At 39.1% G+C, this 26,927-nt stretch overlaps 1 protein-coding gene across 1 annotated transcript in view; it reads left to right on the top strand.

Moving 5' to 3' along the window:
* The first annotated feature begins 715 nt into the window (after positions 1–715).
* Positions 716–26,927, top strand: part of LOC127619886 (engulfment and cell motility protein 1-like) — a 144,308-nt gene continuing 118,096 nt past the window's right edge. Inside the window, exon 1 of the mRNA XM_052092910.1 lies at positions 716–836. The gene's annotated coding sequence lies outside the window, so the exon portion shown is untranslated. The remainder of the gene's footprint in view (positions 837–26,927) is intronic.

Consider the following 26,927-nt stretch of genomic DNA (forward strand, 5'->3'; position numbering starts at 1 on the left):
ACAAAACAGACAATTAGAATCATCATGGCGCCGCCCAGTGGTTGCTCAGAAAAACTGTGGATGTAATGGTGTTGGCATGTGAATCTTGGGACAGTTACTGTAATACACATCACCTTATCCAGTGGGATAGATAATCTGTGTGGACATTGTGAGCATATTAAGATTTGGTAGACAGATATTTACAAATATGCCCTGAAGAAATTATTTTTGTTCTAATCCTTATTACAAGTCAGACTAGTCCTTTCTGTACAGACCAAAATTGCTAGTATTGTTTCAAGCTGTTTAAATATTAAAATACTGCAAATTTGGATCTTTGAATATTAAACTTGGTTTTATTTATTTGTGATTTATTGAAATGTTACATTTAAATTGTAATGAGTGTGATTGTGTTTGTTTGTGTGTGTGCTCATTGCAAACACATCCACCCCACAAAACCAATTAATTATTAAAATCCATTGTTCTCCTAAAATATTATCTAATGATAATAACAGAATTGCAAGAGAAAACGAAATGTTATCGTCATCCGCTTTTTTATATTATAACTTTTTATTCAAGAAACAAAAACATACACAGTCATCATAAACAAGAGGAAAAAAACACTACTGATGCGCCCTTTTTTCTCCGGACGATCTATTGAATGATCAGGATTTGCTGTGCTGTTATTGGTGGATGTCCAGAACAGAAGAGCCAATCAGCGGACGGGAGGAGGAGGAAAGCGGAAGTGAAAGCATCATCAGCGCTATCTGGTGCGCTAGAGAAAGGGAGGGAGCGCTCGACTGCCACAAACTCTCAAATAAAAATCCCTGGAAGGAGGAAAAGTCGTCTCGCCGCTTCAGGTTTGTACGTTTTGTTCTGCAACTCTAATTCGACTGATGATTGTCTCTCATAGGCGAGCGACGTCTGGCCGCTCCGGGTTGTTTAATGCTTATTGATTGAAGTTGAAACGCCGTGGTGGTGGGCAGTTGTGAGAGTCATGAATAGCCCATCCTTTGCACCGCGGACAGACAATTCGCGACGGGTGGAGAGTTTGACAGAGACATCCATGCAAGCAGGCACTATCCTAAGGACACTCTCTGATTGAGATTTTTACATATTTGCTCTTAGTGCATAATATGTATGCAGCATACATGTTTTAATTCATTACACTCTGAAGCTTTAACTCTGTGACAAACTTGCAAGAATACTCTGATCTCATAACACGGTGACAACCACGAAGTAGGTTCACTTCACAATTGTTACAACAAAATTAAAATGAGAGTGATACATTAGAGTTAACTTTATATAGAACACTCAAATTCATTTGTATATTGTTTTAAGACCAACAGTAATATATTTGCTGTAGTTTGGAAATTATATATTTGATGAACCAATGAAATTCATTGGTTAAATCCTCGTTGACTGTACTTTGAAAGATGGCTGTATTTCTTAACGTTTTAGGTCTGTTTTATCAATATAATTCTTAATACAAAAGTTGACAATTACAAGGAAAGCATACCAAACAAAATACTTTGATGACAGAAAAAAAAAAATACTATTAAGTGACGTCGCTGACACGCCCAAATAATCGATGACATTCGTTATTTTTTTTTATTGCCGATTTTATCGATTTGTTGCCACCCCAGTTGAGATTTGCATTAACTCTAGATCTTTCACCAGAATTTTTATACACCAGTAAATTTTATAGATGGAATACTTTTGAAAGTGTGTAATAACTGAGGAACAAATTACATTTGTAAGGGGCCGTTCAGGCCGAGCATGTTCTTATGCTAAAAAAACCGCAGGTGTCTCGAGACACGTTTTTGTGACTGTTATAAGTTGCTTCTTTTTAACTTGACACGGCGTCTAGAAAACGCCTCGCAACGGTCAAAGACTTCCGTCAGGCACATGTTTACATAGAAAAACAATTGAAAAGTAGTGCAGAGTGCAGACGGACGAAAGAACGCGTTCAGAGTGAACGGCCCCCTAAGTGGTAGAGAAGTAATTCCATCTAGAGATGGAACAGTTCCTCCCTTTTGATTTTGAAAACCATCACAGCTATTCATATATTTCCTTGTCTTTGTTTGTTGCAGTCAGGGCATTTCTGATGCGTGAGATAAGGACTAGTGGATTCCAGATGGGAATCTGTTTTGTTGCAATGACAGTCTGTTTCTTTTATCCTCATTTGTGGCTTGAGGCAAGTGTGAGCTCATTGTCTTGGGCCCCAGTGGGCTGTCTGTGACATCACATGCATGCTCTGTTGGTCTTAAGAGATGTAAGCTTGTCCACCACATGTGTGTATATATAGTGTTTTCTGGGTTAGACATAATTGAGTCACATCATGACATTAATTCAAATGCATGTTTTTTTTTTTTTTGTTTTTTTTGTAGTAGATGCACTCCTGTCAGGTTTCTGACATTGTTAACTTCTCAACCTTCTATATGCTGCCAGTGAATGCTACCTGGTTTATACACAGCAGTTTTATATGTATATATACAGTGGTGGCCAAAAATACTGGCACCCTTGGTAAATATTAGCACAGAAGGCTGTGAAAAATATGTCTTTATTGTTTATCCTTTTGATCTTTCACTCAAAATATTCACAAAAAATATATCCTCTAATGATATCAAACAACTGCAAACACAACAGAAGTTTGATAAAAAAAACAAATATTTGAGTCAAATATATGTGTGGCACAATTATTGGCACCCTTTTATTCAATACTTTTTGCAACCTCCCTTTGAGACCTGAGACCATTCCTCCAACCAAAATCTCTACAGATCCTTCAAATTCAGAGGTCCATGTTGATGGACTCTCCTCTTCAGTTCACCCCACTCATTTTCTATGGGGTTCAGGTCAGGAGACTGGAATGGCCATGGCAGAACCTTGATTTTGTGGTCAGTGAACCATTTTTGTGTTTATGTGTGTTTTGGATCATTGTCTTGTTAGAAGATCTATCCAGGGCCCATTTTAAGCTGTTGGTATTTGATCGAGTCCATGATGCAATGTATCCAAACAAGATGTCCAGGACCTTTGGCATAAAAACAGCCCCACAACTTTAAAGATTCACCACCATATTTAACTGTGTGCATCAAACCCATCAATGGTGCTTGTTGCCAAAAATTCTATTTTTGTTTCATTTGACCATAGAACCCGGTCCCATTTGAAGTTGCAGTAGTGTCTGGCAAACTGACGATGCTTGAGATTGTTGTTGGATGAGAGCAGAGATTTTTTTCTTGAAACCCTCCCAGACAACTTGTGATGTATGTGATGTCTGATTGTAGTTATGGAGATTTTCTGACCCCAAGACCCAACTAATTCCTGCAATGTTTCAGCTGTGATCCTTGGAGATTCTTTGGCCACTTGAACCATTCTTCTCAGTGTATGTGAAGACAATATAGATGCACGTCCTCTTCCAGGCCGATTCATAACATCTTCAGTTGATTGGAATTTCTTAATTATTATCCTGATGGTGGAAATGGGCATTTTCAATTCTTTAGTTATTTTCTTATAGCCATTTTCCATTTTGTGAAGCTCAACAACCTTTTTCCACACAATATATACATATTTCAGGGTTGCCAACTCTCACGCGTCTGGCGTGACACTCACGCATTCAGCCTCACCGTGAGATTGAGGCTGAATGCGTGAGTGTCACGCCAGATGCGTGAGAGTTGCAACCCTGATATTTTTTGGTCTTACCCATTGTGATAGATGACTAAGGCAATTTGGCTTGTGTGTTACTTCATATTTATTCCCCTCTGAAACAGGAAGTCATTGCTGAACAATTTCTTGTTTCTAGTCACCCAGGTGCACTAAAAAAATCTCAAATATGAATGGGAATATACTTCAGATATTTTTTACTCATAAGAATTTCTATGGGTGCCAATAACTGTGCCACACATATATTTGACAAAAATATTATTTTTTTTATCAAACTTGTGTTGTGTTTGCAATTGTTTATATATTAGAGACCATATATTTGTGAAAACTTTGAATGAAAGATCAAAAGGATAAACAAAGACATATTTTTCACAGCCTTCTTTGCTCATATTTACCAAGGGTGCCAATATTTTTGTCCACCACTGTATGAGCATGTGCACCATGGGTCATAACATGCCTTTTTTAATTATTTAAAATGTTCATTGAAGTTCACTTTGAGTAGTACCAAAGTTTTTTGCACCATCTCACTGCTCAACGCTACTGTGATTAAAGGTAAAGTAGAAGTTGATGTGTTGTTGTTGAGGTGGTCAGATGCTAATGATTACCACAGTGTGACACCACAATGTGAAGGCATTAGAGAACGAGTTGTTTTGGCAGCTCCTTTTAACAAATGCTCTTTTTGCAGTGAGAAGGAAGTTTTGGATTCTGAAACTTACCATTTCTTTTTATTGTACAATGACCTCTTATATGTCAAAATATCAAGGAAATTTTGATACTTCATGTCATGACCCCTTTAAGAGGACGTGTGCTAACCAAAGCAGTTTTGATATACTGGATATCACTTTGCATTAGACTTGACTTTATCTGTTTTAAGGTGAAGTGTATAATTTCTACACCAATAGCATCACCAAACGGAATTGCAAATATAATGACTGTTTTCAAATCCGTTTCCCAAATATTCCCCTGTATTTAATTTGTCAGACAAACAGATAGTCCCACCCCAAACTCACACCATTGGTTGAGCCAATGTTTCTGTGTTGGGCTGGATGGTTTTGTTGAAACGTTTAGGCAAATCAATCTAACAATTTGCTTGTAGGTCACATGAGAGGTGCAAACTGCAAGTTTTTGCTCATGTTGTCTTTGACTTACACTGACACCTTGTTGCGTGGATTTCAGCATCATTCAAACAGTAGTTTTCAGTTTCAGATGCCATTGTAGAAATCCATTATTTACAGTCCGCTATGATTAATTTAATCCATGAGTGAAAGTGTCCAGTATCAGGGTGGTTTCTGAAATTAATGTGCCCCCATGTGTGGACCCTCTCCATGTAGAATAGAACAGCTTTTATAAGGTTACTGATATGACTTGAGTCATCTCATGTGGGTGTTTATGATTTTATAAATATTATGTTTCAATATTACAATACATTTTTTTTATAGGAGTAAAACTTTGAGGAAAAATGTTCCTATATACAAACCTATAATTATTATTTTCCTATTGTGTTCCTTGAAAAAAAGAAAAAAATTAATAAAGAAATATTCACTTGTTGTTTCACCATATAATGAAGTAGAAATTACGGGCTGTCAAACAAAACAAACAAAAAAAAACAGTACTTAATATGATTACTACACTATTTTCTGTCCTTTAAGAGCTTGACAGCCCTGAGTCACTTTTTACCTTTTATTATGTGGTGAAAAATGTGATTTATTTTTATTTTGTTATAAATTCCTTTTGTGTTCCAGGGATAAAAGATTGTCATACTGATTTGGAGCAACAATGGTCAATAAATTATGACAGAATTTTAATTTTTTTTGGGTGAGCTATTCCTTTAAGCTGGTATAGGAAAAATGTTCTATTATTTATCTTTCAGCTCTATGTTGGAGTTTATTGTTGGGTTTATTTTTGTTTCTGTGTGGTGGAGGCTGTTACCGTGATCGGATGAATTTTCTAAAACACTCTGAAGTTTACAGAGCCACACTGAGAGCAACTCATTTAAATTCTTTGCATGTGCGGCGGGTTATGGTGTACGTATTATAAATAAGTTAGTTTCTACAATTCCTCCAGTCTCACTTCTGAGTGCAACCATGCCAATTTATGATGAGTTCTTGACAGCAAGTAATTGCTCTCTCTCTCTTTTTCATGTTCCCCATCTCCCTCCCTCTCCATCTTTCTCACCACCCAACCCCCTTCTCTCACATCTAACTTACTTACTCGGGAGGGAGTTTTTTCTCGCCCCAATTTGGAATGCCCAATATACACTACTTAGTAGGTCCTCGTGGTGACACTCTTACTCACCTCAATCCAGGTGGCGGAGGATGAATATCAGTTGCCTCTGCTTCTGAGACAGTCAATCACGTGGCTCGCTGTGCACGACACTGCGGAGACTCGCGGCATGTGGAGGCTCATGCTACTCTCCGCGATCCACGCACAACTTACCACGTGCCAATTTGAGAGCGAGAACCACTAATTGCGACCACAAGGAGGTTACCCCATGTGACTCTACCCTCCCTAGCAACTGGGCCAATTTGGTTGCTTAGAAGACCTGGCTGGAGTCACTCAGCACACACTGGATTTGAACTCACGACTCCAAGGGTGGTAGTCAGTGTCAATAATCGCTGAGATACCCAGGCCCCCACAATTTCACTTTGAACCTAATATTTAATTTGATTTAATTTTTTTCAGGCATTAGTCTGTTAATTGTAGTAACGAAACTACATACAAAGACAAATTAATTTAGAACACAGTGGAAATTATTAGGCAGCTTTAATTGGGGAACACAAGGGAATTTATTAGACTTACACCTAATAGGAAAACTGGTTTTATCTATACTTTTAAGCTCAAACTAAGTGAAGTAAACAAACTCAAATTTAAAATGGTGTGTTAGATGTGTTGCATTGGTTTTGACATAAATTCCAATCAGTCATGTCGCATTGACATTGTTGCAGTGCATATAATTATTGCTTCTGGCATTAGATTCATTACAGATGCAGACAGGGTTTAACAAAGGTGTTAAAGTCTCCAAATAAGCTTCAATGGAAATGTAAAGAAATTAGTCTTTTGGTTTTTACTGTTCTATTTACTACCGTGCTTTGGATGATGAATCTCATTGCAAGACAAAAACCAGGTCATTATATAAAGCTTTGTTTTGACCACAATCTTTCATATTCTGTTAAAATGGGTCTCATCCCATGTGTTTAAACTTAGTATGGCTTTACTTCTGTCTGGACACTCTCTATAACTGGTACAGTAGATTGGGAGTCATTTATAGACTCTCATAGGAAAGCAAAATTACAAATGAGATCTTTAATATAATTTTTTTTGTTTGCCTAGACAGCAGTAAGTACTCTGTGTTTTCTAAAAACACAGTTGTGTGTGTCCTTTAGAGTATCAGAAGAGATCTCAACTAGTGTTGTATTGGAGAACCCATTATACAGAACTGGAACCAAATGACTTTCGGATCTGTTATCGGTTCTTGAATGTGCATTCTTCAGCCGATGCGGGTGTAAATGTGCTTAACCTCTGAGTCCCCTGTGTGACTGCTGTGTGCACTTCACAAAAAAAAAATAATAATTCTAGAGCAAATAGTTTTCCTAAAAATTAATTTCCAGATATTTAGACAGCGAGACTACGTTGTGAAGTTTCAAATAATCATAAGTTATAGAAAGTCAGCAGTAATCGACAACATGTTGTTTTGTCATGTGATTCATTGCGGCAGAATTTAACTCTTTAAATGACCGACTTGAGTCTTGTGAACATTATTCAGTCTTTATTCATTTAAATTATTTGTTGCGTGTAGCCAAAATACATTGTCGATGCATGTGTACATGGGTTCGCACAAGGTTAAATATGTTAAATGTTTCCTGCGCTACCATTCAACGGAACTGCAACACCACTATTGAACCAGCAGCAAGAAACACACAGCACAACCAGTGTCGACTAATTCCTGAATGAATGAATCTTATGAGCCAGTACTTTTGAATTTACAGCATGAAACATACAGCTCGACCAGTGTAGTTCAATTCCTCTACGAATCACAATTATGAGCTTGTTCTTTTGAATGTACAGCGCAAAACATACAGTGCAACCAGCTGTAGTTTGATTCCTGAAAAAATGACTCTTATGAGCCAGTTTTTTTAATCTAAAGCATGAAACAGACAGCACGATCGGTGTTGTCTGATTGCAGAACAAATTATTCTTATGAGCCGATTCTTTGGAATAAACAACCTGAAGCATACACTGTTCGACCAGTGTAGTTGGATTCCCGTATGCATGACGTTTATGACCTTGTTCTTTTGAATGTACAGCGTAAAACATACAGCACGACTAATGTAGTTCGATCATGTATTCTGATTTCCGTACTAATAACTAATGTGCCAGTTCTTTTGAATCTAAAGCGATAACGATTGTCTAAACGTGTAAGTGGACATATTTCTGGGGGATATATGGATGCTAAGGGATGCCCTATAATAAGAAAACCGATAAACATACACAAAAAATCTAGGACACGACACCGCTTATTCGCATCTCGAGCACATGACGGCTTCAAAAGTGCGTAACAGTAAGATTAATGTGGGTGTGCAACCTTGTTCATGGCATTAAACCGTTTTTTCTTCTGCATCAGTTTATTAAAGCAATCCGTTGTCTTTCAGACACCCCAACATAAAGAATCAACAACAGACTTCTTAAAAATACTCTCCACAACCTTAAAAATAAACCTGTGGACTATGCATAATAATGGGAACATTGCTCAGATTTCCCAACGATTTAGAGTCTGATCATGACTAAAATGGACATTTATTGTTGAATGTGGTGGATTTGTACAGAAAATTGTACATTTTTAAAGTTATTCGCTGATAGTAACTACACCCACATGCACTGCGTGCTGTCATCAATTGTAAACATTACATGAAGTGGCATCTTTAATTCATCACTTTAAAATCACCACAGCTAAAAATGTTAAACTTACTAGTAGGGCTGCACAATTATAGACAAAATCGTAATTGTCGATTATTGCTCTTGATATTGTAATCGCAATTATTAATGTTGATTAAAATACCATGACGTCACAAAGTAAGCAACTGTGCGGTTCTTCAGAGTAGCAGATTTCAATGGTGGATACGAGCTGCGCTCTAGTTTCTTTTAAGTGTCTTTTAAGCATTGTATTGAATTGTATTTTAGAATGTAATGATGTTTGTTAAGGTAAGGCAAATACCAAATTTTGTAAATTGAATTCTATGGTATAGAATAAATTGAGTTATTGCTAAATTACTGCTTAAATTATTAGTCCATGTACAGTAGATAATATGGCATTTTCAATATTCAAACTTATTAACAGCTGATTTAAATCGACCGTGTGTTCAGTAAGACCTTTCATGGAGAGACAGGGGGCCATTAATCCTGTTAATCATCAATGGTGGTCTTGTTCATGTAAGATCATCGTTAGATAACTTTTGTCCTCAGTGGTTGCACTTTGGAAATTAAAACAGTCATTTGCGATCGGAGTTTGTGCGATTTGTGAAAATGTTAAATCTACCAAAACCAGCTGCGTGTCAAATTGGCCTACTTATTAACATGACAAAACAAAATTGTTATTACTTTTTTAATAAATTGTTCACATAAATCGAGCAATGCGACAAACTCCCATTACAATGAATGAGGTCACTCACTGCAGGTTTACACTGTTTGAGATCTGCATTTTGACGTGAGCTCAATGATGCTCTGCACAAAGTTCTGCACTCTCGCAAATCCGCTCCTTAAAAGCAAAGCTGTCTAATCAGTATAATAAATCAATTATTTACACCACGTCTATGCCTTGATTAGAACTGGAGCGTTTTAGTTAGGTCGTGTTGCTCGTTTTCAGTGTATTTCACATCTATGTTCAAAGCGAGCGGTGCAATCTGCAACGAATCCAAAATAATTCCATAGTGCTTTTCGTTCTTGTTCTCTTCTTTTCAAGTGTCAGGTGATGTTTCTTCACTATTAATTTTCGTGTGCCACCGCGAACAGAGGTGGAACTTAAAGCAAGCATCTGGGCAATCAGACGGTTTAAAACCTGCACATTAGGATCAGTTGTCATTACTGATAGGACGGAGGACTAATTTGAGTGGCTCTGATTGGCCATTGCCATTTCATTGCTCTACAGACATGTTAATGATTGGTTAGAATACTCAACCGCTGAAAAAACACGTTGTAAATAGAAACCGTTGATGCAAAAGGAGCAGACATAAATTGAATGCTGTAATTGCCAGTTTTCACGATTACGTAATCGTGGCAGCCGTAATCAGAATCACGTTTAGTTTTTGATTACTTATGCAGCCCTAGTTCACTGTATCGAATGCAGCAGAAAACTCAAGGAGGATGAGGATGGATGATTTGGAGTTAGCTCTTGCCAGTCAAGGGGTTCAGCTACTGACAAGAGGGCAGTCTCTGAGTGTCTTTTTTTGAAGCCAAACTGATGTCTGTTGATCAGGTTCTTCTGAGAGAGACAAGCAGACAACTGGTTGAATATGACCCTCTCAATAGTCTTAGACAGGAACGGTAGAAGAGAAACTGGTCTGTAGTTGTGTCTACTGTCAGGTTATGTGTTGTTGTTTTTTTTTAGCAGTGGGGTTACTCGAGCCTGCTTTAATGTATTGGGAAAGTTTACAGTTGTGAGAGATGCGTTGATAATGTGTGTGACCGTGGGTTAGATCGATGTAGAGGCAGCTTGCATAAGATGTGAGGGGATAGGTTCAAGTGGACAGGTGGTAGGACGGTTAGAAAGAAGCACTTTGGAGACCCCAGTCTCAGAGGGATGGAAGAAAGAGGAGAACAGGATGTTGGAAGAGAGTGGCTGTGGGTGTTAGGTGTAGAGAACTGGCTGCTGTTGCTCGCTACTTTGTTAGTAAAAAATGTGGCAAATTCATCAACAGAGAAGGAGTAGGATGTGGTGGGGGAGGATAGAAAAGAGATGAGAAAGTTGAAAAAAAGTTTACGTGAATCTGAAGTATTACTGATGGTGGAATAAGAGGAGAGAAGTGATACTTGCTCAGGTCAGCAGGCTATTTTGACTTGCATCACATTCTCTCCACAGGCCTTGGCTTGGTGCAGTGTTCACAAAGTGTCTCTGACAGCCAGGGGCTGGAGGATGTGGCATGTGCTGGCCTGGAGGTAAGAGGGAAGACACTATCAAGACAAGAATTTAATGTTGAGCAAAAGTATTTGTAGCTTCATTTAAAGCAAGTGAAGTTAAATGATTAGTGGAGGAAAGGGATGCAGAGACTATGGAAGAGAAGCGAGTGGGTGAGAGAGAGTGAAGGTTGTGGTGGAAGGAGACCTTAGGTGGAGTGAGAGGTAAAGAAGAAAGGAGTGTGAGAGAAAACTGGATGAAGATATGGTCAAAGATATGTAGAGGAGTAACAAGGGGATTGGTGGTGATACAATCACGTGTAAGGATGAGATCTAGCTGTTTCCCTGCTCTGTGAGTTGCAGGGGTGTCCAATCTTGTAAGGCCAAATGAGGTAAAAAGTGCTAGAAAGTCAGCTTCTTGAGGTTTGTCCAGGTGGATGTTAAAGTAACCAATGACCACCAGTGGAGTGCCATCATCAGGGATGGAGGACAACAATACATCTAGCTATTCAGTAAAGTTTCCTAGTTGACCTGGGGGATGATAGATGTCCAAAAGTGAATTTTCACAGGTAGGGATGTCACAATTTCCCAATTTCACAATTAACCCCGATTAAAATGTTCACGAATTTGGAAGCTACGGTTAAATTTTTTTTTAAATGTACTGAAAATGAGTCTTTCAGTGTGGGTCACTTGCACTGCGTGTGTGCCCTACACTCTGCCTGGCTGGTCTTTGAGGCTGTTACTGTGGTAACAGAGTTCACAAGGTGATTGTCTAGGAAATGCGGGGCGTGTGCAGAACGTGAACTTTCAGCACACGTGAAACTCTCAAAATGAAAATCTGGCAGAACAATGCAATCGAATTAAATCAACTATTTGGGAGAATCTAAAAAATGACACCGGAGTTGTTGAAGACAGGTATTCAGTATGCAAAACGTGCAGATGAAAAGTGTCAGCAAAAGTGGTGAACACAACTAATATGTTCCAGCACCTTAGGGATCACCATCCAGAAATTCATGCCTAGATGAAGGTAATAGTTTTACATAGCAAATATTGTATGTAGTGTACTACTTAGCTTTTGGTAAAGTCAAACACTGAATTAAAACTGTAACTCCAAAGAGTTGTTTATTTTAAGTTTAAAAGAGGAGGGGTTCAGCTTTATATTTTGAATGCGATGCTTCCAAATAGTGATTGAATACGATTTCAGTGAGTGTAAAAGTGCTGTGATTATCTGGCTGATCGTTAGATTACTGAATAAAGAAAGAAGGTTCTCCTAGCCTGACACCATTTTATTTTAAACATACGGTTTAAGTTACAGTTGTTTTTGATTATTTATTTTAAATTTATATTTATTTTTATTTATTACATACTTTTGTTGAAAAATTACAGTACGTTTTTGTGTCAGAGGGCAGATAGAGAAAATTGCTTTACCTAATTGTTTTCAACTTAGATGTAGGTATATATATATATATATATATATATATGTATAATGTTAACTGCATGTCCTAACTAATGCTGCAATAAAACTTAAGTTGTGATATGTTTGTGGAGGGTTTTATTGTTGCATAATTGATACATTTGCAGGTAATCGTAAAAATCTTGAAATTGAAAATATTTTTATCAGACAATAATCGTACCACATCGTGATATCACAGTAATTCACATCGTGATATCACTATTCACAGGTTTAGTGGCAGTAATGGCATGATATTCAAGAGTTGTGTTACTGCAGAGAGATGAGAGTGGAGTGAATTTCCTTAAGTTGAAAATTAGCAAACCAGTTCCCCCACCTCACCCTGTTAGACAAACTGGGTGGGTGAAAGTGAAGTCCGTAGAGAGAGCTGAGGGTGTTTCAGTGTTGTTTGTGCAGATCCATGTCTCCGTCAGAGCCAAAATAATTACATTTTGACTGACTTGCAAAGGCCAGAATGAAGTCTGCTTTGTTGACCACTGATTGGCTGTTCCACAGTCCAACAGAGATGGAGAGGGTCTATGTAGATGCAGTGATAAGTGACCTTAGGTGCTCTGGAGTGCGTAGTCTATAGTGTGTGCATGTAACTTTTCTACATGAAACAACGGGAATGAACTGAAAACACATAATACAAGTATAATAATGAAACCGTTGTACTATGTGGAAAAGGAAGAGAGAAGGGGAAAAAAAAAAAACTTGCGCCTTGACAGTGTGCTTGCTTGGTAGACTAGCGCAGGTAAACTTGCAACTCTTTATCTGAGATAGGTCTTCGCACGAGGAGGGCTTCCGCTGCCACTACAATTCTCTCACTACTTAAGTAAATTGCTGTACAGCTGAGTCCAGCCCACATAAGAGCAACTCATTAGCAACTTGATAAGACAAATGCCTAAAACTTCAGCTGGATTGCCCTAAAACAGGGGTTGGCAACCTTTTTGACATGGAGTGCCATTTTGTATTTTCCTAGTTAATGGCTGTGCTGACATCACTCCCGGGAGAATTTCAATTGAAAGTTATCATTCCTGTGTCATTTAGATAATTTATTTGCAGAAAATAACAACTGGTCAAAATAACAAAAAAACAAAGTGTTTTCAGACCTCAAATAAATAAAAACAAGTTCATATTCATTTTTAAACAACACAATACTAATGTTTTAACTTCAAAAGAGTTAAGAAATCAATATTTGGTTGAATAAGCCTGATTTTCAATCCCAGCTTTCATGCGTCTTTGCACACTTTCCACTAATCTTTCACATTGCTGACTTTATGCCACTGCTGGCACAAAGAATCAAGCAAGGATTCATCAGACACTGGAGTGGAATATTGCGGCACTGTTTTGCGGCCCTCTTCAGCCTGCCGTGACCCGGCCGGCCCACAGGGAAAAGTTCCAGTTCTCCCTATGGCCAGTCCGCCCCGGTGTAGAGATACATATATAGAGATATAACATATATACACATACAGCGCTTCCGGAAAGTATTCACAGCACTTACTATACAAGGTCTAAGCAAGCCATCCTCCTCCTCCACGAAGAAGAACCCTGCCCCTGCCGGTGATGAGGAAGTGCAGATGAGACCGGCTGCCAGAGAATCATTGCTATACAATGTATCCGGAAAGTATTCACAGCACTGCACTTTTTCCAAATTTTGTTATGTTACAGCCTTATTCCAAAATGGATTAAATTAATTATTTTCCTAAAAATTCTACAAACATTACCCCATAATGACAACGTGAAATAAGTTTGTTTGAAGTCTTTGCAAATGTATTAAAAATAAAAAAAATCACATGTATAAGTATTCACAGCCTTTGCTCAATACTTTGTTGAAGCACCTTTGGCACCAATTACAGTCTCAAGCCTTTTTGTGTATGATGCTACAAGCTTGGCACACCTATTTTTGGGCAGTTTTTCCCATTCTTCTTTGCAGGACCTCTCAAGCTCCATCAGGTTGGATTGGGAGCGTCGGTGCACAGCCATTTTCAGATCTCTCCAGAGATGTTCCATCGGGTTCAAGTCTGGGCTCTGGCTGGGCCACTCAAAGACATTCACAGAGTTGTCACTCCTTTGTTATCTTGGCTGTGTGCTTGGGGTCATTGTCCTGTTGGAAGATGAACCTTTGCCCCAGTCTGAGGTCCAGAGTGCTCTGGAGCACTGAAAAACTACCCACAGCATGATGCTGCCACCACAATGCTTCACTGTAGGGATGGTATTGGCCAGGTGATGAGCAGTGCCTGGTTTCCTCCAAACATGACACTTGCCATTCAGGCCAAAGAGTCCTTCAGGTGCCTTTTAGCAAACTCCAGGTGGGCTGTCAAGTGGGTTCCGTCTGGCCACTCTACCATACAGGCCTGTTTGGTGGAGTGCTGCAGAGATGGTTGATCTTCTGGAAGGTTCTCCTCTCTCCACAGAGAAACACTGGAGCTCTGTCAGAGTGACCATCGGGTTCTTGGTCACATCTATGACTAAGGCCCTTCTCCTCCGATTGCTCAGTTTGGCATGGCAGCCAGCTCTAGGAAGAGTGCTGGTGGTTCCAAACTTCTTCCATTTACCGATGATGGAAGCCACTGTGCTCATTGGGACTTTCAATGCTCAGATTCTCCCCACATCTGTGCCTCGATACAATCCTGTCTCGGAGGTCTACAGCCAATTCCTTGGACCTCATGGCTTGATTTGTGCTCTGACATGCACTGTTAACTGTGGGACCTTATATAGACAGGTGTGTGCCTTTCCAAATCATGTCCAATCAACTGAATATACCACAGGTGGACTACAGTCAAGTTGTAGAAACACCTCAAGGATGATCAGTGAAAACAGGATGCACCTGAGCTCAATTTTGAGTGTCATGGTAAAGGCTGTAAATACTTAAGTACATGTAATATTTCTTCGTTTTTATTTTTAATAAATGTTTTTCACATTGTCATTATGGGGTATTGTTTGTAGAATTTTGTGGAAGATAATGAATTTAATAAATTTTGGAATAAGGCTGTTACATAACAAAATGTGGAAAAAGGGAAGCACTGTGTATACTTGCATACATATGTATATATGCATCTATGTATATATATGTGTATGTATGTAGGTGTGTGTGTGTGTGTGTGTGCATGTATGTGATTTTCCGAAGTTTGAATCCACTTTTTCATTTTTCTAATTTTAATTTATTTTTATTACAAATGATATTATCAGCATAACAGTTTGAGTGAAAACCCGATGATTATGATAATCATGATCCTGCATGTGAATTTTCACAGATCATCTTAAATGCTTTAATGAAAGAAAACCTGTCCTTTTGTACAAAATGAGTTAACAGTTAATGTCACAAATTTGCTTATTTGATTACTGATCAGTGAATATTTCTTATATTATGTCATATTACTTTTTTCAAAATCACACAGAGGGGTAATTACTAGCACGCAGTGAACAGCGAGAGTGGAGCAGGCTATTTTACTTGTATGAAGTTTTTCACACCTACATTCCAATCTACATCTTGATGTAATCCTTCCTCATGATCATGCAGCATGTTTTCATCAGCTGAATGGGAGACTAAACACTATTAAATTGTGACAAGACTTACGCTGCATTTGCAAGCCATTGGTGCATCACAAGCCAATCAACTATTTAGCCATTTTCAGTGAATTGCACCTCTGAAATCCTAAAATTTTATTTTCCAGGTTTAATTTATATTTTAATTAGACTCAGATTTTAATGTTTTCTCTTTTTAATCTTTTAGTGTAATTTTGAGTGACTGGATTCAGGAGGATGTACCTGATGCTGGGTTGGAAATCTCAAGGATTAATATTGGTATTTTCCTAATTATATTTGCTTTCAGAACAATAAGTTGTTCTGTAAGCAAAAAGTAACAAATGAAACACAGAATGTAGGCTGTCATCCTCATGGCCTTACCAAAGCACAGTGGGTGCATTTACTTGCGTCATTAACCAAAAGTGAAGCGCTGCCGCTCGTGATGCCCGAATGACTTGGACGTGCTGCACGAGTCTGTTGGGCATACTGCTTTCTCGTCACATTTGAACTTTTTGTTTAGTCTCCAATTCAGCTTGTGAAAACATGCTGTGTGATCATAAGGAAGGATTACATCAAGATGTAGATTGGAATGCAGGTGTGGAATTTCATCTAAATAAATTGTCTACTCCTCTCTCCCAGTTGCTGGCATGCTAGTGATTACTCCTCCATGCGCCAATGCTGGCACGTGTGCCATAGGTTGCCGACCCCTGCCCTAAAATGTTCAATAATAGTCAAATATTTACCTTAATTGTCACTGACGTGCAGTAAAATCTCCTGGCTAAGACAGCTACCAAGTCCAATGTCACAATAAGAACACGGCTAACAAAGCTACAGTTGTTTTTTTCCACTGACATACCAAGTACTTATTTCCAAATTATTTTATTATATTAAATTAATCTTGAATGGAATGGTTAAGGAGCAAGAATCATTAAGAGGAGTAGGAATCGTAATATTCCCATCCAAAATATCAACAATGTTACACACTTTGCTCTGATTTGCCAAGATTCTAAAGTCTGCAAATGTCAGAGCTACCGCCTGAGAAATAAAATGTTCCACTGTGCTGTGCCAACCACACAGCAGGTTTTGAAGCTTGTCCCCACACCTGTGCTCTCAAACCAGTGATCCTGTAGTGTTGCTTTTATGTGTGGTACTAACATTTGGTTAAATCAGCCCTGCTGGTACTTTTTGGCACAGCCTGTTGTCTCTGAGCGGGCACAGATCATCTTTGCGCGGCTTTGTGCCACAAATAAGAGCCTCAGGCCACTGCAGCTGCACGCTTGCGATCAGTCCAACTGTGCAATCCAGCTGTGCCACTTTCCCCCATGGCTTCAGTTAAAACTTTCTCTTTTGGAAAGCTGTCACATGTGGTGGATCTTTCTGCATTCCTCTGGCAAGTAAATCAAGCAGCATCCTGTTGGTGTTATCACTCCATCTCTGCACTTAGCCAAGGCTTATCCCATTAAAATAGCAAAGGGACTGGGATGACAATGTTAACTGTGTTAGAGTATGTAAGGATCAACACAAATCCAGCTTTGATCCTCTCCATGTGGTTCATGCAGTAATGGCCCACATCTTGATCCACTTTGCCAGGACTTCATATTGGGTTAAGATTGCTCTGTTTGCCATAGTGGTGATTCACTGGCCCTCTGTAAACACATAACAGATATGCATGAACTATATGGGGTTTTGCATTTAATCATGTGAGCTCAGTGTGAGTCAGAAGCCATGTTTGGAATGGAATAGTAATTTACTATGTATTGCCTATACGGCCTACTATTTAACAATAGAAACGGTAGGCATGATTCCATTTTAAATATATGCTGCATTGTTGCTATCATCTTGAAAATAATAATTGTTGTTTTGCATTTTTAAAAGAGTACACTCTTCGAAGAATCGTTTCCAAATAGAACCCTAAAAGGTTCACCCCTTTCCCATGGAAACACTGATAATGCATCCCGGCAGTGCCTGCGAAACATGAGGGAGAGAAAATAACAAAACAGACAGAATGAACCGACAAACTCACTGGAGCCGTGACTGTATTAAAGGAGGGGCAACAGCCAGCAATTCTCGGTTACAACTTTGTAGTTCTGTTCTGCTGGTGTTAAGCGGTGCAAAAAAAAGCACTTGGATACATCTTTCTGTCTGAAGAAGAGCGCTGCGACAGGACAACTCCGACTCCTCCAATCTCAGACACATCCCCCTCCACCACAAACTGACATGTAGGGTTGGCAGTAACTAGGATTGGTGCGGTAGAAAACTATTCCTTTAATTTAGAGAATGTGGCCTCGGCCTGTGGGGACCAACAAAAGTAATTGCGGGTGGAGGTGAGGACCATCAGATGAATGGCAATTTTACTGTAATTCCAAATAAATCTCCGATAGAAATTAACGAACCCCAGAAACCTATGCAAAGTCTTGCATGAATCTGGGGTTGGCCAATCGGAGATGGCTCTGACCTTATCAGGATCCGTGCGCACTCCCTCGGATGAAACGATGAACCACAGGAACAGAAATGACTGTGAATGAAATGCACACTTCTTGACAAAAAGCCGATTCTTTAGCAGTCGATGAAACACCTGCCTGACATGGTGAATGTGATCCTGGATATTCTGGGAGAAGATCAGAATATCATCTAGATAAACAAACCCAAAACGCTCAACCATGTCTCTTAAGCACATCATTTACGAGCCGGAGGTGCTGACAAATTCTAAAGGCATGACCAAATGGTGCCCCTATGGGTGTTAAAAATCTTCTTCCACTCATCCCCCTTCCTAATCTGGTTAAGGTGATAAACGTTGCAACTTCGTAAAGACGGACGCTTCCTGCAAGAGTTCAAAAGCTGAGGACATCAACGTCAAAAGATAACGATTCTTCACTGTGATGTCATTTCAGCCTCCGATAATTTATACAAGGTCTAAGCAAGCCATCCTCCTCCTCCACGAATAAGAACCCCGCCCCTGCCAGTGATGAGGATGTGCAGATGAGACCGTCTGCCAGAGAATCATTGATAAACAGTGCATCCGGAAGTATTCACAGCCTTTGCTCAATACTTTGTTGAAGCACCTTTGGCACCAATTACAGTCTCAAGCCTTTTTGTGTATGATGCTACAAGCTTGGCATACCTATTTTTGGGCAGTTTTTCCCATTCTTCTTTGCAGGACCTCTCTAGCTCCATCAGGTTGGATTGGGAGCGTCGGTGCACAGCCATTTTCAGATCTCTCCAGAGATGTTCAATCGGGTTCAAGTCTGGGCTCTGGCTGGGCCACTCAAGGACATTCACAGAGTTGTCCCATAGCCACTCCTTTGTTATCTTGGCTGTTTGCTTGGGGTCATTGTCCTGTTGGAAGATGAACCTTTGCCCCAGTCTGAGGACCAGAGTGCTCTGGAGCAGGTTTTCATCAAGGATGTCTCTGTACATTGCTGCATTTATCTTCCCTCGATCCTGACTAGTCTCCCAGTTCCTGCCATGGAAAGACATACCCACAGCACGATGCTGCCACCACCATGCTTCTCTCTAGGGATGGTATTGGCCAGGTGATGAGCAGTGCCTGGTTTCCTCCAGACATGACACTTGCCATTCAGGCCAAAGAGTTCAATATTTGTTTCATCAGACCAGAGAATTTTGTTTCTCATGGTCTGAGAGTCCTTCAGGTGCCTTTTAGCCAACTCCAGGTGGGCTGTCGAGTGGCTTCCATCTGGCCACTCTACCGTACAGGCCTGATTGGTGGAGTGCTGCAGAGATGGTTGTTCTCCTATCTCCACAGAGAAACACTGGAGCTCTCTGAGTGACCATCGGATTCTGGGTCACCTCCATAACTAAGGCAGTTCTCCCCCGATCACTCAGTTTGGCCGGGCGGCCAGCTCTAGGAAGAGTCCTGGTGGTTCCAAACTTCTTCCATTTACGGATGATAGAAGCCATTGTGCTCATTGGGACATTCAATGCTGTAGACATTTTTCTGTACCCTACCCCAGATCTGTGCCTAAATACAATCCTGTCTCGGAGGTCTACAGACAATACCTTGGACTTCATGGCTTGGTTTGTGCTCTGACATGCACTGTTAACTGTGGGACCTTATATAGACAGGTGTGTTTTTTTTTTTTTCTTCATTTTAGTTTTTTTTTTATAAATTTGCAAAGATTTAAAACAAACTTCTTTCACATTGTCATTATGGGGTATTGTTTGTAGAATTTTGAGGAAAATAATGAATTTAATCCATTTTGGAATAAGGCTGTAACATAACGAAATGTGGAAAAAGTGAAGCACTATGTATACTTTCCGGATGCACTGTACCTGTTCATGGCCTCCCTATCGGGAGGCGAAAGCGAATCAGCCATCCCCAAGAAGGCAAAGTGCCTGGAAGCAATTTAATTGCACATTGTTATGGGCGATGAGAACATCGCGCCATCCACCGTGGCATCCACCTGGAGTCACTCAGCAGGCCCTGGGATTTTAACTAGTGAACTCCAGGGGTGGTAGCCAGCTACCCAGGCCCCACGTGTATTTAACTGGACAGGAAGCAGAGAAATTACGAAACCGGGCACAATGAAAGCATAATCCTTGAGCGAGGTGTCGCTGCTTCTCCTTGTGTAGACTCCTCCGCTGGGTCCATACTTGGCTAGATTGTTCTGTCAAGACAGTGAGAGCAAGACAAAGAGACCCAAGAGCAGATGAACAGTTCAAAAGATTTGTTAACAACTGTTCTGGCGAAGACTGAGTATCCCGGCACCGGCTGCAGTTGCAGGGTGAAGTTTGTGGATGTGCTTGCGCTGTAGACTCGCAATGGGCAAATCCGTGAATAGTGTGTGCAATCCTGGTGGAGAGTGATTTTTCTTTAATCGATTTGCTTCAGCTTTTCCCGTGGGTGTGTGCTGTATTCCCGGCTGCTCGCTTAATTTTAAGAGTTGCCACAGAAAGTGAGGAAAACGAGGTGGTCTCTCGATTAGGATTAAGAGATCTCTGCACACGTCTACAGAGATTGTCGGTTCCGCATTTGGCGATCTTCATGGAGATGATGGCTGGCACAAATACATCATACACCATACATCATACACCGTACAGCATACATCAATACATCATCATACATCATACACATGATACACCGTATCATGGCTGACCCTGGACTCTGACCCCAGCTTAGCTGGGATATGTGAAAACTAATACATTTCACTGTATATATGCAAAAAACTGTGTATATAATGTGTGACCAAAATAAAGGATTCTATTCTATTCTATCATACCTCAGCATTCTTTGGATCCCCCGAAACACCTGTCTACTGCCCATTCTACCAGATTCTGCATCATCTGCGTGCACTCCAATGCGACCACAAATCATTGGAAGAGGCGAAAATTTCCAAAATCTCCGATCACTGGAATACTCAAAGCTGTCAAAAGCATCATCGAATGCTGCTTCGCTACAAACTGGAAATTCCTATCTTGCTAAGATGGCTTTGGTAAATGCAAGATCTATTTCCAATAAATCATACATCATAAATTAATTCTTCAAATCTTATGAAGTTGAATTGGATTTCCTATTTGAAAGACTTTGCTGCACATTGGTGAGTTAGATCCTTTATCTGAACTCCTTTCCAAGTGACTGACTTTTTTAGCTCCCCTAGGACTGTGGGGTGAGGTGAGGGGTTGGCTTCAGTTTTTAAAAATTGTTTTAAGTGCCGATTATTGCCCTCAGAACATAACAATCATTTTGAAGTACAGTTACTTAAGGCTCAGCTGTACAGTCTAGTGCTCTCATTTACAGGCCTCCTAAAATAATAAGGAGTTCATTCAGGAATTTGCTGTTTTTTTTATTTTATCTAGCATTGTACCTACCACTGACAATCTTATCATTCTTGGTGATTTTAATATTCATGTTTGCTGCCCTTCCAAACCTCTGGTAAGGGAGTTTGTTCAGCTTATTGACTCATCGGTCATATTTCTATGGGTCATATTCACATTCTATAACCTATTATACAGCCAGACATTTCTCTGAGACCTTCTCTGCTTCTCCTGTATTGTGCGCTATGAAGCTACATCCTCCAAGTCTAGGCACAGAGGAGATGGTCACTCTTTTAACAATACCTGTTCTTGCATTTTAGACTTTGTTGCTCCCTTTAAAACTAGAAAACCTAAACTAAGGACCCAGCCTTGGTTAAACAATAACACACGTGCTCTCAGACAGGAATGTAGGAAAGCAAAGCATAAATGGAAAAAGACACACTGCAAGTGTCTTATGAAATCCTTAAAAATAGTCCACTCTGTAAAAAAATAAATAAATGATAATAATAAATATCTATCTATATATATATATATATATATATAATCTCTTTCTGATATAAACTCTAAAAATCATTATCCCAAAATTCTGTTTAACATGATAAATACAGTGCTCACTCCCACTGCCACCTCTTGTCTTGATGCTACACCTGAGACTTGTGATTTTTTTTTTTTTTTTTTTTTTTTGCTTTCTTCTTTTTTCCCGCAATTTGGAATGTCCAATTCCCAATTTGCTCCAAGTCCTCGTTGTACTTTAGTGACTCACCTCAATCCAGGTGGCGGAGGACGAATCTCAGTTGCCTCTGCATCTGAGACCATCAACCAGCGCATCTCATCACGTGGCTTGTTGAGCGCGTTACCACGGAGACATAGCATGTGTGGAGGCCCACGCCATCCACCATGGCATCTACACACAAATCACCACGTACCCCACCGTGAGCAAACCACATTATAGCGACCACGAGGAGGTTACCCTGTGTGATTCTACCCTCCCTAGCAACCGGGCCAATTAGTTTGCTTAGGAGACCTGGCTGGAGTCTCTCAGCATGCCCTGGGATTTGAACTCGTGAACTCCAGGGGTGGTAGCAAGCGTCTTTTACCACTGAGCTACCCTCAGCGTTTTTAGATTCTTTATTTGTAAGGTTGATGCTTTACTATATTGCATTACCACTAGTAGTCATGACCCCTCTGAAACAGTCACTTGTTCTATTTTGTTTGATCGGTTTAAACCTATATCTCTCACTGAGTTGATAGATATAGTCCAACAGATGAAGCTACCACCTCTTCTGTTGATGTTATTCCTGCTCGGCTGCTCACTGGTGCTGGACTGGTGCTGGACACTGTTGTTCTAGTGTGTTGACTTGTGAATGGCTCCTTATATAATGGCATTGTTCCATCTTGCTTTAAGCAAGCAGTGATCCAGCCAATTCTTAAGAAGCCAAATTTGGATCCTACCAACCTCAATAATGTCCGGCCCATTTCTAAACTGCCATTTTTATAAAAAATTCTGGAGAAAATATGTTTTTCTCTACTCTCTTAATTCCTATCTGAATTTTCTTTTTTTATAAATTTCAGTCTGGTTTTAGCGCTCGTCGCAGCACAGAGTCTGCACTACTCAAGGTGACTAATGATTTACTGCTCACTTTGGATTCTGGTAGACCTGCAATTTTAATGTTGCTTGATCTTACTGCTGCTTTTGATACAGTTGATCATACTATCCTGCTAGACCATCTTAGGTGTGAAGTTGGTATTAAAGGCACAGCCTTAGATTGGTTTACATCTTACCTTTCAGTTAGAACTTTGAGAGTTGGGATTGGGAATTCTTCCTCTCCTTCTGCACCTTTCACTTGCGGGGTACCTCAAGGTTCCATTTTAGGCCCGATTTTATTTTCTTTATATATGCTTCCCCTGGGTTACATTTTTAGGGAAAATAACATTTAATATCATTGTTATTTGACATATTCACAGTCTTGAATAGAGCTTGATTTAATCTCTTTATATCAGTGCAGTTGGCTTAATTCAATGCTGTGAAGTGCTCCTGGAAACTTTTTTTGTTTCCCCATGTTTTCAAGATGCAAAGAAAATGTAATTATACCATAACCTGGTATCAGGATTACTAGCCAATCCACAACAGAAATATTAGTGATTCAAGTTTGAAATTACTAACCTCCTGGCAGAGAATATTGCAGGCCTGGACGAAATGGTTTTGTCTATTTATTCTTTGTGCTTGCTGAAATAAACCTGTAATCCATAAATAACAAGGAGTTAGGTCAAAATAATAAAAAAAATAACATAAAATTAATCAACAATAAAAAATTGTTCTCTTACATACTAAGAGTAATATCGGCCTCTTAGTCTTTCAGCTCAACCGATTTTCCATGGCCGCTAAAATTTGAAATAAAAATAATGCTTGCACTTTTTGATCACTCATGCGAGTTGCGTGTCTGCGAGCGCACACCTTAAATGTGCCCTTGTGCTATGTAAATATGAGGGAAAAACAACGTTACACACACGTTGTATGCTTTTTATGATAAACACAATTTTTTGCATCTTTTGTTGAATTATCAATACTATATATTATTACGAAGATAAACGTGTTGTCTAATAGAGAAAGGACATTGTATCATTTATCCTCAAACATATAGATGCAGAAGTACATTTTAAGTTTTATTTTTCTGCAGTATGAAATGCAAGTCTAGTATAGTGCTCAAAATTATTTATAAACAAAACTTTTAGTACCGTAATGTAATTTATGCATACACATATATACTAACATTAAGCAACTGTTAGCCTAAAGAACCCAGGGTTATTTTTTCTGTAAATCTTTGTAAATTGAACCTTTTTGGCATAAAAAGCTGAGTAAAGAACCCTATGGTTCAATATAGAACCCCAAATATTGTTTTTCCCCAAGAGTGTAGTTCACCCAAAAAATTGTGTCAAACACTATATGTCATATCCTCTTTGTCCCTTTTTATGTGTAGTTCTTTCTCCTATGCTATCTCCGGTATTAGGGGTTGTCTGCTGCAATTCCAAGAATGTTTGTTTGCATGGAAAACACTGCATTTACATTTTGGCTGTGTTCCTGTTGACGAGTATCGTTAGGACTAATTACGTCCAACCTCAGTAGAAATGTTTGTATTGGGTGTGCCAGACATGCGCTATAGGATTCTAGAAGATTATTGCTCCCTTACCCTGACTCTCTTGATAAGGTCTCATTTAAAGACGGCTGATTCATCATAAATGTGTTTCACTGGGACACCCTGTTCTTTTGTGACAGCATCTGGTTGCATTTGATTATAATGTGAGAAGGATAGATGCAAACAGTAAGGCCTAATGATATTGATTGTGAAAATCTGCAACAGTAAAAGGAGGTTATCTCAGAATAAACACATGAAGCTACTCTTCAGAGTAAAGTAAGCAAACTTTCATGTAGACAACAGTGTAAACTTTAGCAACTTTACAATGCTGGAGTATTATTAAATATAGAAGTACATTTGTTGGTGCACTTTAGGGATTTTTAATAATTTTGCAGGATTAATATTGTGGGAATATTTCTAACTCTTTATACTAGTGTGGCCTGTAAATCTGTTAAATAAAACAATTTAACTAATGGGGTTCTGGTATATGCTAATCTAAAATGTCACTTGCACTCTGTGCCTGCTAGGCTGACTATATGAACATGGTTATTGGATTGACCCAGATTGCCACTCACTGACCCTGAAACAGGCTTGGAATCTCAGTTGGTAAGAGCATCAGTGGTCACTAGCCATCAAGTGCCTTTCAGCATTGTTGACCTATGCACAGCTGGTGTTGTGAAGCCTGGGTTTTTTCATAAATAAATGATAAGTGCAGAAAACTGCTTCCCACTGCTCCCAGAATACTATGGGTCCAGACCAAGCACAGTCTGAGTTAAAAGGAATTGTTCACTTAAAAATGTAAAGTTTGTCTTTATTTACTTGCCCTCACGTCATCCCAAACCTGTATGACTTTCTATCTTCTGCAGAATCCGAAAATAAATGAGTGAATTCATTGGCTGAATTCATTGGCAGTAGGTAGCGACCTGCTTTAATGCTAAATAAATCACCAAAAGGTGTCATAAAAGCACTCCATACGACATATGTCATATTCCAGGTCTTCTAAAGCCATATGATCACTTTGTATGATTAATAGACCAAAATTAAATTAGTTATTCACTCTTAAATCAAATCAAATAATTGATCAACTGTTGTAAACGGAGCACAAATCAGATATGGCCACCTCAGTAACATCAGACCTCATTGGTTCTTGCATGTCTCGGGAATAGAGCTGTCAAAATTAACATGCGATTAATTAAAGTTTAACTTGTTCATTTTTCTTAATCACGATTAACGCATTTACCATTATTACAGCATAAACAAGCATACACACTTGTTGGAAGGTTGCTTCAGTGATTCTGTGGAAGTGATAAAGTGATGGAGAAATTTACATCTTAACGCAATTTATTGTTCAAAACAAGCCTAGTATTTTTTCAGCCTATGAAAACTTTGTTTGGATAATGTTAATAAAGCATTATATTGGTACATATTGTTTTGTTTTCTTTCCTAAGCTGGAAATAAATGCACTCTAGTCCTATTCACACCAAGAGCGATGCAACAAAACGTAGACGAATATATAGTCAAACAAAAATGCAATCAACACAATATAGAAAATATGGATATCAGCACGTTATTTTATCAATTTATTTTTGAGGCATTGATATTTCAAGGCAAGTCAATTTTATTTGTATAGCGCCTTTCACAACACATCGTTTCAAAGCAGCTTTACAGAAAATCAGGCATTAACAGAAGATAAAACTGTAATGTCTATAATGTTGATGAGTCATCATTGTGTAATTAGATAAAATACAATTTTGAATTGTGTTTAAGAATAAATACTTAATGAATAATTGTATTTATAACCCCAGTGAGCAAGCCGAAGACGACTGTGGCAAGGAACATAAAACACCATAAAATGTTGATTAATGGAGAAAAATAACCTTGGGAGAACCCAGACTCACTGTGGGGGGCCAGTTCCCCTCTGGCTAACATCATGAATATAATGCCAATATTACTTATGTATAGTGCAAGTCATGGTTTAAAATTATTAAACTAAGTAAGAGTTAAGGGTCAGTGTTTAAATATAGATTTTGTATGAACTGTAAGATTAATGAATAATGTCTTTGAAGTCCATCCTGGATTAACTGCAATTCACAGATGCAATTGTCCTTGTTAATTGACTGATGAAGGGTTTTGTTGGTAATTGATTGATAGTCTATGTATTCCATTTCAAGAGTGTAGTCCATCAATAGACCGAGGTGATGCAGGCAGTGATCAGTGAGGTGCATCGCAGTTCAACCGGCAGGTCATTTCGGTGAGGTTCGGTGTGGTCCGTCCAAGGTTCAGACAATGGCATATGAAGT

The sequence above is a fragment of the Xyrauchen texanus genome, chromosome 26, assembly GCF_025860055.1.
Source record: "Xyrauchen texanus isolate HMW12.3.18 chromosome 26, RBS_HiC_50CHRs, whole genome shotgun sequence".
Lineage (NCBI taxonomy): Eukaryota > Metazoa > Chordata > Actinopteri > Cypriniformes > Catostomidae > Xyrauchen > Xyrauchen texanus.